Consider the following 12,895-nt stretch of genomic DNA (forward strand, 5'->3'; position numbering starts at 1 on the left):
CTATAGACATATTTATTCGTTAGATTAAAACCCTACATTGCATCCTAGGAGAGGCATCATGATGATCGCCATCGTCTACAGAGGAAGTAGTTCTTATTTTCCCCTCTCTATATACAGTACTCTCCCTGCCCCCAGTCTACACCGAGAAGATATATACACACTCTTACTATGTTCTCTACTCACCCTTCTTAACTGGATTATAAACTCCTATACAAAGCATTAACTTTTCGTTTCCCTTACATAAAATAATAATTTGTCCCTTACATATTTCGACCACTTCTCATTAGTTGCTACCTCTCAACCCGCATATTTGAGAATAGATACCTTGTTGAATAAACGAATCCACTAGCTGTTAAAAAACATGGCCGTTAAACAACCGGTTTCTTTTCTGTTTAATTTTCCTTTTCCCCACTATATTATTTAAATTCTTCTACTGTTATCAATTAAACTTATTGTTTTCTACTAAATAAAACAAAGATGTAATCGCGATATCCGAGGTTTGCCATACCAGCGGGCGAACGACAGATTTTGTAAACAAATATACACGGACACATCAGGATACACAGACAGCGTAAGATAAACTTATAGGGAAACAGTAGGTACGGGCAAAAATGGGCGGGCAAAAATAGGGGGGACCTAGTTTTGAAAGCCGATTTATCATAAATTTTTATGTAGGTTTCCGACTACTTTTTGATTGTATTTGAAAAATTAAAGACTGAAGTTAATTCCCTAAAGGAAAAATATTTGTACACGTGAAAAAAAAAAAGTTATGAAAAATGTTTTCATAGCGAGCTAACCAATTCAGCTAAATTTAGAACTTAAATAAATTCATTGTAAAAATCCTTTAAAAGATAACTATTAATTTTATGGGTCTATTTCAAAGATAATTGGTAAAGTAAAGTCCTAAGATATTCAATAAAAAAAAGCACCTTGTTGGTGCAAAAATAATTAACCCTCAAAAAGCAAGTAATTTACCGTTCGCCAAAAACGCACCAAACTAAAATTTTGTAAACACGATTATAAGGAGGTCCAAAATTTCAGCCAATCGAAACGCTGTTTCAAAATGAAGTCATGATAGTAAAAAGAGGTAGGGGTGTCAGATTTCTTTATTTTCCCAGACGTGCATCCATACATTCCTATTCTGAACGTTTGTATCAATTTTTATCATTTTTTTTAATTTAATTAGTTTTTATGTTTCTGTTTTTAAATTAATTTTTTTTAAATTATTGTTCGAGATTATATAAAAATTATGCTTCGCCGAAAGTTTCACATTCTTGCGAGCAAGGAAATTATTAAAATCTTGCATATAAAAATTATGCGAAATCTGTAATTTAAAAAAAAAGTTGAAATATTTTTGCTACTATATTTTTTGTGTGTGAAAACAATGCTTAATTCAATGGTAATATCGGTAGTTCGAGAAATTCATTTTTCTTCGAGTTATATCGAATTCATTAATACGAACTTTAGGGTTTTTTCGTAATTTTCCTGTAAATTTTTTTTTTATTGTTACAAATTACGATGCTATATATATATATATATATATATATATATATATATATATATATATATATATATATATATATATATATATATATATATATAAGCAAAAATAAATTCTTACGCTTTTTAATTTACTACTGAAAACCATAACTTTAGTAAAGGTATTTTTTGTTTAAACAAAATAAGGTTTGTATTACTGTACACATAGATTCGAAAAAGTTGTCAAAAAACAAATATATAACAAAGAAATGTTATCAAAGGCAAGATAAATTGCTTTCCTACCTAACTGGATAATTTTTTGTGTTTTTATTGATTGCAACATGTTTATTAAGCTCGAAAAACATAGTGTTTACCGATGTATTGGAAAATTTTAAATGGCGCCTGAATCTCTCTTTGACACGGCAAGTTTGGGAAAAGGAGTTATAAATAAAAAGAACTAGACAAAATACAATTAAAAACTCGCTCAATATATGCTACGGTGACATAGTCTGACATATATTCGGTGGGTTTTTAACAGCTTCTGAAATGACGAACACAACAACTTCATAAAAGGTAACACAGAAAAGGTTTATTAAGGAGAATGTGATATGTCCCTTGTCAAAAGCTGGACTCCGGCCACCTGGTGCTATCGCGGTAGTTATTTCAGTGGAATCATCGATACCGTTAGAAATAACACCGAGGTGGAGAGAGAGAGAGAGAGAGAGAGAGAGAGAGAGAGAGAGAGAGAGAGAGAGAGAGAGAGAGAGAGAGAGAGAGCAAATAAAAGAGGGTCCGTTCCGTTTGGTGTCTCTCTCCGTAAGGACACGTTCTTATTCCTCAAACTGGCGGATGCTGACCGATTTCCTTAGGGGATAGAAAGGATCAATGCGCCGTCCGTACCCCTGATTGGTCAGTATGTGGCCAAATAACACAGGGGAGATGCATTGATTCGAGGAAGAAAAAAGTCCCATTTGTTTCAGTTACAGATTACTAAATTTTAAGCTGGAAGCACAACATTACTTACAAAACTCCTCTAACATGTTCAGAATGGCTTTCAAAATAATAACATTATTATTCCAGCGTGGTAACAAAAATACTTAAGCCCCAAACATTTACACTTTTTTTCAGACCGACACTGCAGTGTCACTGCACACCCAAAATTTCAAGGTTGGTTAAAAGTATTTGCGCGTGGGGATCATGACAACGATTATCAAGATTGAATTTTGGGCAGCCCGTCCCCCACAAAATGGGGTGTCTATTTCGAAAACCGTTCTTAACAGGGGTAGGTTGGGGGTGCCCATTCCGAAAGCCATTCTTACCATGAGTATGTTGGGAGTGTCTATTCCAAAAGCTAACATTAACATGAGGAGGTTGGAGGCTGGGCTTAGGCAATACCAACAACAGCCGTACTTACACTTTTTACGAGGGGGAGAGGCATGATTCCACCGGATAACGCCGGTTAACGGGTCCTGCTAGTTTTGAAATAAAGTAAAATATTTAACTTTCAATAGCTGATCAAATTGCTTTACTTAAATATGACTGAAAAAAAAAACTTTAAAAAATTCTTTTACAATAAGTATATTTTTTATAATAATAAATTAAGTAATTAATAATCAAACAATAATTAAGTTATTTAATTATAATTGGATTTAAAAAAAAAATCTTTTATAATAATCACGTCAATTTCAATACCCAATGAAATTACATTCTTACAAGCGGTGTAGCCCCAAATATGTCCCAGTATTTTCTTCATATTTTAGTTTGAGGCAGATTTGAATACCCTAAAAAAAAAAAAAAAGCAAGAAATAAAAATGACGCTATCCCATTTGTTTCTATGCCGCAATATGTCAACTTTACCAGTAAATCTATATGCGACAGCAACGTATTTATTTTTGCCCCAATCTATCTATCTACCTTCTATACTCCTATAAATCTGGTTTTCTTTTGTGTGTATCGATATTCATATTAAAAACCCTCTTTTCTATTTATTTAATGTATTTATTTGCTTCCCCACCAAAGCAAATTAGGCACAAGGCCGTTTTAAATGTGGGGTAAAAACCAGCTCCCCTAAAAGTAGGCAAAAAGGGGGCACTCTGGTTACCAAAAATAATAATTGTCCCAGTATAGAGGGTTTCCCCTCCATTGACTGGCACAAATTATCTTAAGTGCATCATCTGCAGAACAGAACTTTGATCCCGGCCCGAAGGCCAAGAACAACAGAAAAAAGGCAAGCCTCTTTTCTATTTATTTAAATATTTATTCAAAAAAGAAATATTTCAGACCCTACAAAATTTTAAGATTAAAATTATATAAAATATGAAAGATACTCTTTCCGAATGTGGCATGAGGCCAAAAAGGGTGTGGGGGGAGAATGGGGGTCGGGGGTCGTCCACTTGGTCTATTCCCTATAACTAGTTGCAGTCACCACAATACCACATACACTCTAGGGGTTGGATCTACTTAAAGCCCCGGATGATATGAACAATATATACAATGACTTTTTTTTTTTTTTTTTTTTTTTTTTTTTTTTTTTTATTTATTTCAATGATTTATTTTATAATGAATCAATGAGGGTGATGCGTATGATATATGAGGGGTGAAATTGTGATGCGTATGATATATGCGGGTGATGGGCGGGGATAATGAGAGCCTTAAAACACCCCAAAATAAAGAAAAATAACAGTAATAGAAAATAAATGAACCAAATAAAACGTTAAGCGATGAATGTGTTAATCAGGACACACCCTTACCTATTTAATTTTGAAATGCTTCCTGTTTTCCGGTATCAGCCGAAAACAAGGGAGCACTTCCTAAGAGGGAATGGGCACAACTACGGACAAAATAAAGGGGGGGGGAAGGGGATGTTCGGTGACCTCCAAGAAAAATACGATTGGGACAGGTTTGGGCTAAAATAAATAAATCAGGACTGGGCTTCTTTGGAGGTATTCTAACACCTAAAATAAAGACTGGGGACATGGACCTCATTTATACCAACTAGCTAAGGGACTGATCCACTACGGGATTGTCTTAGTTTTGTCTGGGGGTTGCTTATCCGGTCGGCGTGTGCCATGCCTAAGCAGGGAACACGTACTCAAGCCTGTTTCGTACGAACGCACATAAACTAGCGGTGTGAATCCACCTCCTACTAAACTGTGAGCGAGATAACCTCCTTCTATCGCATCTGATTTTGATTTTAAGTTGGTGTTTAAAATACAAAATCAGATCCCGATGAGAAGGCGGCTCCCCCCCACGCCCTATCTCTATGCGTGAAACCCACACTACCAGTCTAGCTACGGCCAAGGTCGCTAGGAACACCATTCGTTCCTCCCTGGGCCACAAGGGATCTACGTTATAGACTACGGATGCTAAATCCAGGATCGTCACCTGATCGGGGACGATGCGAGCCGTGACCTCACTGACATACTCCCAGAATTCACGGAGCTTGGAACAAGTATAAAAAGCATGTTCTACAGTTTCTAAGCTATCTTCCTCGCACCGTGGACAAAAAGGACTAAACGTACTACCAATTCTGAACAATATGTCATTGAGGGGTAAAGCGTTTCTAACCAATCGCCAGGTCAGGGAAAATTCGGAATTATTAAGGTATCCCCGGCCTGGCGCCCAATTCCATAGAGAGCGAACCTCCCCCTCCGACAGCTGCAGCCGCTCCCCAAGCGGGTCCGAAGCGGTCCCCACCACTAATCCCCGATATAATGCCCTTCTAGGCTGTGCAAGGTCTAAGGACCCTGGCATCGCTCTAAGCGCATTTCGGCATTCGTTGAGGAATCTTGACTGCCCTCTCGGCCTTCTTTGGCATTCAATTAAGTGATTGGGGATAAGGTTGGGAAAAGCCTCACCAACCGCGGGACCCCAATCACACTCCTCGATCAGAGTTCTACCCAGGAATGCCAACCTTTCGGCGTTTTTATGACTTGCCAGGTCAGGCATCCCCAGGCCCCCATCTTCAAGACGTTGAGTACAGACCTGTCTACGGACAAGCGGCCGTCGCTCATTCCACAACAGTGAGAAGAGCGCACGCGTTAAGGCCGCCATGCGGACCGCAGGCAGAGGAAGTACAGCCAATCGGTAAAGGATCAGCGGAAACACGTAAGTGGCGCATGCTTCCGCCCTGCCTTTAAGGGACAATCCCCTTCGAAGCCAAACCCTCACAGACGCTTCGACCTTGCTCTGTACTTCCGACCAGTTCTTATCTAGACACAGACCGGGTCCAAACCAAACACCCAGAATTCGGACCGGGCCATCCGTCCAGACAAATGCGCCAGGCAAAGCATTCGAGCCCCGCCAAGCGGCCAACCTCAGGCCAACGGATTTGCTGAGATTGACTACAGCCCCTGTAACTTTTTCATAACGCTTGAGAGCCTTAATCACCGTAATAATATCTACCACGCTCGAAACAAATACGGTGACATCATCGGCAAACGCGGAAACCCTGGCTCGCGCACCACCAGGAAGAGCAATTCCGCGCAGGGCCGGTCCAGCCACCCTAGTCCTCACGTTCCTAAGGAATGGTTCCAGCGCGAGGACATACAGCAAGGGCGACAACGGACACCCCTGTCGCACCGACCGAGAAACCGCGAACGGCGCCGACCGCACCCCGTTGACCTGCACAACTGCCGTCGGACGAGCATACAAAATGGAAATCCATCTGCAGAAGCCGGACCCAAAGCCGGCGGTCTCTAAAACAGCCATCAGGAAACGATGATCCACCCTATCGAACGCCTTGGACTGATCTAAATTGATCAGCGCGGCTTCAGTGTCGTCTTCTAGGTTTTCTAGGACTGTACGAATCAAATGCAAATTGTTTTGAATTGATCTCCCCTTCACAGCATAAGTCTGATCCGGTTCGATCAAGTCAGTGATAACAACCTGCAAACGATTCGCCAGCACTCGGGCCAGGATTTTAATATCCGTGTTCAACAACGTGATGGGCCTAAAATCATCCAACCCCCCAACATGTGTGTCCTTCTTCTTCAGAAGTGTGACCACGCCTTTGGTAACCTGACTCGGGATAGATCCCGTGTCAAACCAGTGGTTAAACACACCCGTCAGAATCGGGACAAACATGTGCGACATCCTCAAGTATAGCTCGTAGGGCAGTCCATCGAGTCCTGGTGATCTATTATAGGCGACCTGCTTCATAGCAGCTACGACCTCACACTCTGCAACCCGACCATCGCAACTAGCCGCTCGGGCCGCCTCCAGGCGGGGCGAGCCAGCCAAATAGTTACCAAACTCCTGGACGCGGAGCCTGGACAGCTGTGCAAAACGATCTTCAAAGTGCACCCGAAACCGCTCGCAAATCCCCCGAGCCGACACTAAGGAGTGCCCTTCCGGGCTCTGAATCTTACGAATGTAATTATCCGATTTGCGCCCGAGCGAACGGACACGTTCCGATCTATCCACATTCACAGCTTCGTTGGGCATCTTTTTAATTCTAGCCCTAACTACCTGGCCCTGATATCGTTCGCTAGCCAAACGACTCAGGTCCGCCTTAGCTAGACCTATTTCTAGGGAATCCCCCCCTGCCACCGCCCGGGATAGTCTATCCTCTAGACGCTTCTCTGCCTTGGCCCTATCTAGCGCGAGGCGTTGGCCATATTTGACAGAGAAGTCTCTAATGCTAGATTTGGCGTTTACCCACCACTTATTCCCGGTAACCGCCCCCACTAATCCCTTCTGAATGTGTTTAGTTAGCCTTTCCCGGAAGTCATCTATCTCCAGTAGGGAGGTATTTAACTTCCAGTACCCAGCTAACTTGGGGTTACTATCTAAATCTAATCTGGCCACAAGTAGTTTGTGGTCAGAGTGGCCTAACCAGTGGAACGTGGGACAAGATATGTATTCTATGTTGCCTCTTCTAACTAACAACCGATCCAAGTAAGTACTTGAAACGGAAGGCCTGCTAGAGAGCCACGTCCACATCTCCCGCCCCGGATGATCCACCCGATACCTGTCTACCAGATCGCATCTAGCCATCAGGTCCAACAGACTGGTTTCACACCCATCCGTCCCTCTAGTCCCGCCCACCTTATCTACCCTGGGATCAAGGATGGCATTCCAATCACCCACTAGAACTAACCGTTCCGAACCCCCGAGAAACACCTCCAACCGCCGGAAAAAGGAAACCCGCTCCCGTACGCAATTGGGCGCATAAACCACGACGACTCGAAACGCTCTATTTGCCACGGCAACATCGGCCACGATCAGTCTACCATCAGTATCCGCGTGAACAACGCTAACCGTTGCAGAAAGGGTGCGCCTAACTAACAAAGAAACCCCCCTACTTTGACTATCACCGTATGTTGAAAAGACATCATAATGCCCCTCCAGCACCCGATGATCGTCAACGGAATTGAAGTGAGTCTCTTGTAACGTAGCCACATCTATATTCATGGACATGAGGTCCCTCAGTACCCTAGCGGCTTTGCTTCGGCACCTCATGCCCCTTACGTTCAAACTACACAGGCTCAAGGACGTGGCCATTGTGCCTAGATATCCGCAACCACCGGCCTAAAGTCTTTTGGTCCAAGGGTGCCGCAGGATTGGGCGAGGTTGCCCGAAAGCAACTCGGACGTTACTCGTCCGTCCCGCGCAATACCTCCGACATCCAACGGGAAGGTTAATTTAAGGGCCCTATAAAAACAAGGGTGGACGTAAATAGGGACCCTCCCTTCGCACCTAGATGCCAGCTGTTTGAGGGAGTCGTGCTCCTCTTCCACCAACTTTAAATTCGGAATCGCCCCCTTCGCTTCCTCGATCATGTTCCACATGGCCTTCGTGCGTCCAGTTCTTGTTTGACGCACAAAGGTCATGACTAAGGGGGCGTCTGGAAAGTTTTTGGGATTGGAAACCTTTTTCCCATCAATGTTCTTCATCTCCCTCAGCGGCTTTATTAGGCCCCTATGACGCTGAGTTATGTATGTGTCAGCGTGCAAGGGGTCTACATCGCAGATCCGGTCTCCAGGAAGGTAGGGGAGCTTTCTCGTTTTTTCTCTCCTTACCGGAGATGCAGATTTGGCTCTTCTGTTGTTGTTGTTTTGCATCTCTGGCCTTTCTCGTGATAGTGACCGAGCACCGGTTGGAGGGGTATCAAATAGGGATGGGGATTTTGGTTCAGCCGAAGGGGTTTGGGTGGGGGTTTTGGGTGGCTGAACCGTAGAGACAGTATTCTCTACGTTCATAGGGGACGGGGAACGGGACCCAGCCTCCTTATTCTTTCGAGCCTTTTTCTTTATTTCTTTTGTCGGCACTTGGCCCTCTGCCACAGTAGCCGGTTTTTCTCCTTGCTCCCCTTCTGAGTCGGACGAGGAGACCGGATGGTTTCTCTTTTGGCCGCTGGCGACTTCCTTGGTGGTGACTTTGGTGGTGGTGACGTTGGTGGAAGAACTCGTGGACGACCCTGTGGGAGCTGACCGACCTTGTACTTCAGGGGGCTGCTCTCTTGTGGAGGGGGTCTTCGTGATCTTCCCATTTCTCTTCTTGACCACTGTGCTCCAGCCTTCTGATGTTGTTTCTGTGCCCCCTCCGGCTGGCTTCTCAGGGGCTGCTGGTGCCACACCCTTCTGTTGTTCCGCAGCTGGTTTTGGGGGGACTCTCTTAGGGCAATCTCTTGCCATATGGCCTACTTGTTGGCAATGCCAACAGTGCGGTCTCCGCCCCTCGACGATGACGCTCATGGTCCAGACATCACTTCTGAGCAGGGCTGGTATACTCTGAAAGCCCTCCCGGTCACAGCGCATTTTTACTGTGTAGTCCCCTACCATAAGGCTACGGGGGCCACGGGCCGGGAGGACCGCTTCGACGTCCCCATACTGGCTCATAATTGCGCCTATCTGCACAGAGTCCAGAAACCAGGGGACGCCTAAAATATTTACTGTTGTTTGACTCCTGCTCAGATACACTGGCTTGAACCGTATCTCTCTCCACTTCCAGTCACATTTTGAGAGTTTTATTGCGTCATCGACGGTCGGCAGCAGCAGATCCCACATGGCATAACTGCGACGACAAATGTACGTCGCAGGTATTTGGAGATCCCCCAGCATCTCCGCCATGATGTCTTTAGAGACTCCTGCCAGAGTTTTCTTTTTCCAGTCAGTGGTGACTAATGAAATTATTCTCGTGGATAGTCTTTCCACGACACCTGGCAGGGGTTTGATGATATTACCGTCAGTATACTCCTTATATTTGGAGATGAACAGCTGACGGTATTCCTCAGGAGTAAGCTGGGACTGGGGTCCCCACACCTTCTCTGCTGCCGAGGGCGTTGGTGTTACTATTGCTGGAGAAATTGGAGGGGGCGGCGTTCTCTGCCCCGGCGGGATTGTTGAACACGTAGATATTGTTGCCTGCGTGCTGGTTCCTGGCAGTGAGGGCCAATCTGCTGGGCTTTCCGCCGGGGACGATGGTATTGTTACTGGTATGGCACCAACTGCCCCACTTTTTTGGTCCGTTCGAACAGCCCCCTTCTTCTTCTTGGGACGGGATGCTCTCGCTTCTCCTGGTCTTCCTTCTACACTCCCTTCTTGGCCGCTCTCGTCGCTGCTACACTGGAGATCCTGGCCCACTGTCCCGTTCAACTGGGAGTCGAAAAGCGAGAGCATATTAATGGCCTCCTCCCGGTCGTCCGGCACGTCGCTTGTAAACGCCTGATCCAGCCCGGTGGTTCTCAATGTGGAGAAATCAGCAGAGGTGGAAGGTCTTAATCCCGTCCCTAGGAGTTCTGTCCTCCTATGGGCGGGAGGGCTAACAGTTAAAGCCCTCTTCCTCTGCCGATCCCACCGAGCTGGATCACCTCTCGCAGCTGGCCTAAACCTACCACTGCCGGGGACAGCAGTGTCGGTACTACTCCAGGAGCCGCCGCCTAGTGCGACGGACCCCTCTACAGTGATGGTGCGGGGGACAGCACCAACTGCACCTCTCCGTCTATCGACTGGGCCTGAACCGGCGGGCGTGTCAGGGACACGCCCACCAGAACCCGGGCTAGGCAAAGAAGCGGAGCCCGGACCGCGTGGTGGAACCTTTTCTGGGCCTGATCCGGCCCCCAGATTGGGCCGAAGCCCCCTCTGGGAACTGGACCCCGGGCTAGGCATTTGTGCCCTGGAGCCCGGACCAGCTACCCTCCCCCTCTGCGTCTTCTCCCTGGCTCAGACCCGCCGATTTGGCCTGGCTGAGGATTATGTTGGATGTGACTCCGAACCACCTCAGACGCAGACCGGCCAGCTATTTAAGTCGAGCCCGGGGAGAGAGACAAACCTGGAAAAAATAGAAAAAACAGTTAATGGCCTCAACAGGAGGCGAAAAAACAATAAAACAAAAGCTTTAACCAGCCCAAGAGGGGCTGGTAGCTGGTCTTTGGATGTCGGGGACAGCCAAAGGTAAATAGAAAAGACAGGAGAACTCTCTTTTCTATTTATTTAAAAAGAAAATACAATTTTCTTATATCTTGGTTGTGGAATTGCATTCACTAGCAAACGATCTAGCTAATTTGCATATTCTTTTAAACATTCATTTTAATTAATTCCCTATAAGTTGCTTCGTTTTTATTTAATGGGATAATCATCTTTAGTTAACTACTAGTATTTCAGTTGCCCGGGTGTTTGGATGTGCATGTTGAGCAAAAAAAAAAAAAAAAAAAGTGGTAGTAGGAAGGCAGGCTCGAACCCGTACGGCAAAGGAGGAAAAGAACAGGGTAAAACCTTACGTTTATGCTGTTACGACCACCGCCAAACCGGAAGTGACAGTTTTAAAAATTAAGGCTAGACAATCTAAAGAAGAGGATAACTTAAAAAAATACTGGCGAAAAAAGTGACCCCCCCCCCCTGTAGAAAAGTGCCTAGTTGAAGGGGAAGATATTAATATTTTTAGCCAATTTTTCGATATTTGTCGTATGAAAGGTCAAACTTTAAAACGATACTGATCTTGGTAAAATCCGTCGCCTCTATTGAAAGTTTAAGGCAGACATGCAAACAGACATACATACATACATTTATATATTGGTAACTAAAAATTTTCGACCCAAACTGATGAAAAAGCTAACCCTATCTCTGAATACCCTTTATGTAAAATTTCAAATATTTAGACCAGAAATTGTCTGAGTAATTTGGAAGAGACCGCAGAGGTCAATTTTTTTTAATTTGACCCCTATTATAACCCCTTAACATTTATTGTTTTGGGCCCAAATAAAGTTATTAAGTTAGATCCATGTCCAAGGAACCTATATCTAAAATTTTAAGTGTTTAGACCAAAAATTGTCGGAGGAGTTTGGTAGAGTTCTCAAAAGTCAAATCGTTAAACTTTGACCCCTTACTCGCTAAATTTCTGGTCGAAATCCGTTCACATCGATTTTACCAAATCTCAGTACCCTGTATATCAAATTTCGAGTCTGTAGACTAAAAATTGACAGAGTTATTGCATAGGGAAATGTACACAGACACACACACAGACACACACACAGACACGTTCACTTATATATATATATATATATATATATATATATATATATATATATATATATATATATATATATATATAGATTACCTGTAATTATATTTATGCAGATATTCTACATGATTTATACTTGCATAATATTTGCGAAAAAAGTTTATAGTAAACACAAAATTGTTTCCATATATATTTATGTATGCGTATATATTTTGTTAAACAAATCCATCCATCTATTATTTTTATGTCTATAAAAGTGAAAATGTCTCTGTGTGTGTGTGTCTGTGTACATTTCCCTACGCAATAACTCTGTCAATTTTTAGTCTACAGACTCGAAATTTGATATACAGGGTTCTGAGATTTGGGAAAATCGATGTGAACGGATTTCGACCAGAAATTTAGCGAGTAAGGGGTCAAAGTTTAACGATTTGACTTTTGAGAACTCTACCAAACTCCTCCGATAATTTTTGGTCTAAACACTTAAAATTTTAGATATAGGTTCCTTGGACATGGATCTAACTTAATAACTTTATTTGGGCCCAAAACAATAAATGTTAAGGGGTTATAATAGGGGTCAAATTAAAAAAAAATGACCGCTTTTTTTTTGCTCAGCATACACCTCCAAACACCCGGGAAACGTCGGGCTGAAATGCTAGTATATCTATAAAATTGAACGTGTCTCTGTGTGTGTGTGTGTGTGTGTGTGTGTGTGTGTGTGTGTGTGTGTCTGTATGTGTGTGTCTGTGTACATTTCCCTACGCAATAACTCTGTTAATTTTTAGTCTACAGACTCGAAATTTGATATACAGGGTACTGAGATTTGGGAAAATCTATGTGATTGGGTTTCGGCCAGAAATTTCGCTGTTAAGCGGTCAAAGTTCAACGATTTTATCTTTGAGAACTCTACCAAACTCCTCCGAGAATTTTGGGTCTACGCACTTGAAATTTTAGATAT

This window comes from Euprymna scolopes, chromosome 23 (genome assembly GCF_053919585.1).
Source record: "Euprymna scolopes isolate OS-2025 chromosome 23, ASM5391958v1, whole genome shotgun sequence".
In the NCBI taxonomy this organism is placed as follows: Eukaryota; Metazoa; Mollusca; class Cephalopoda; order Sepiida; family Sepiolidae; genus Euprymna; species Euprymna scolopes.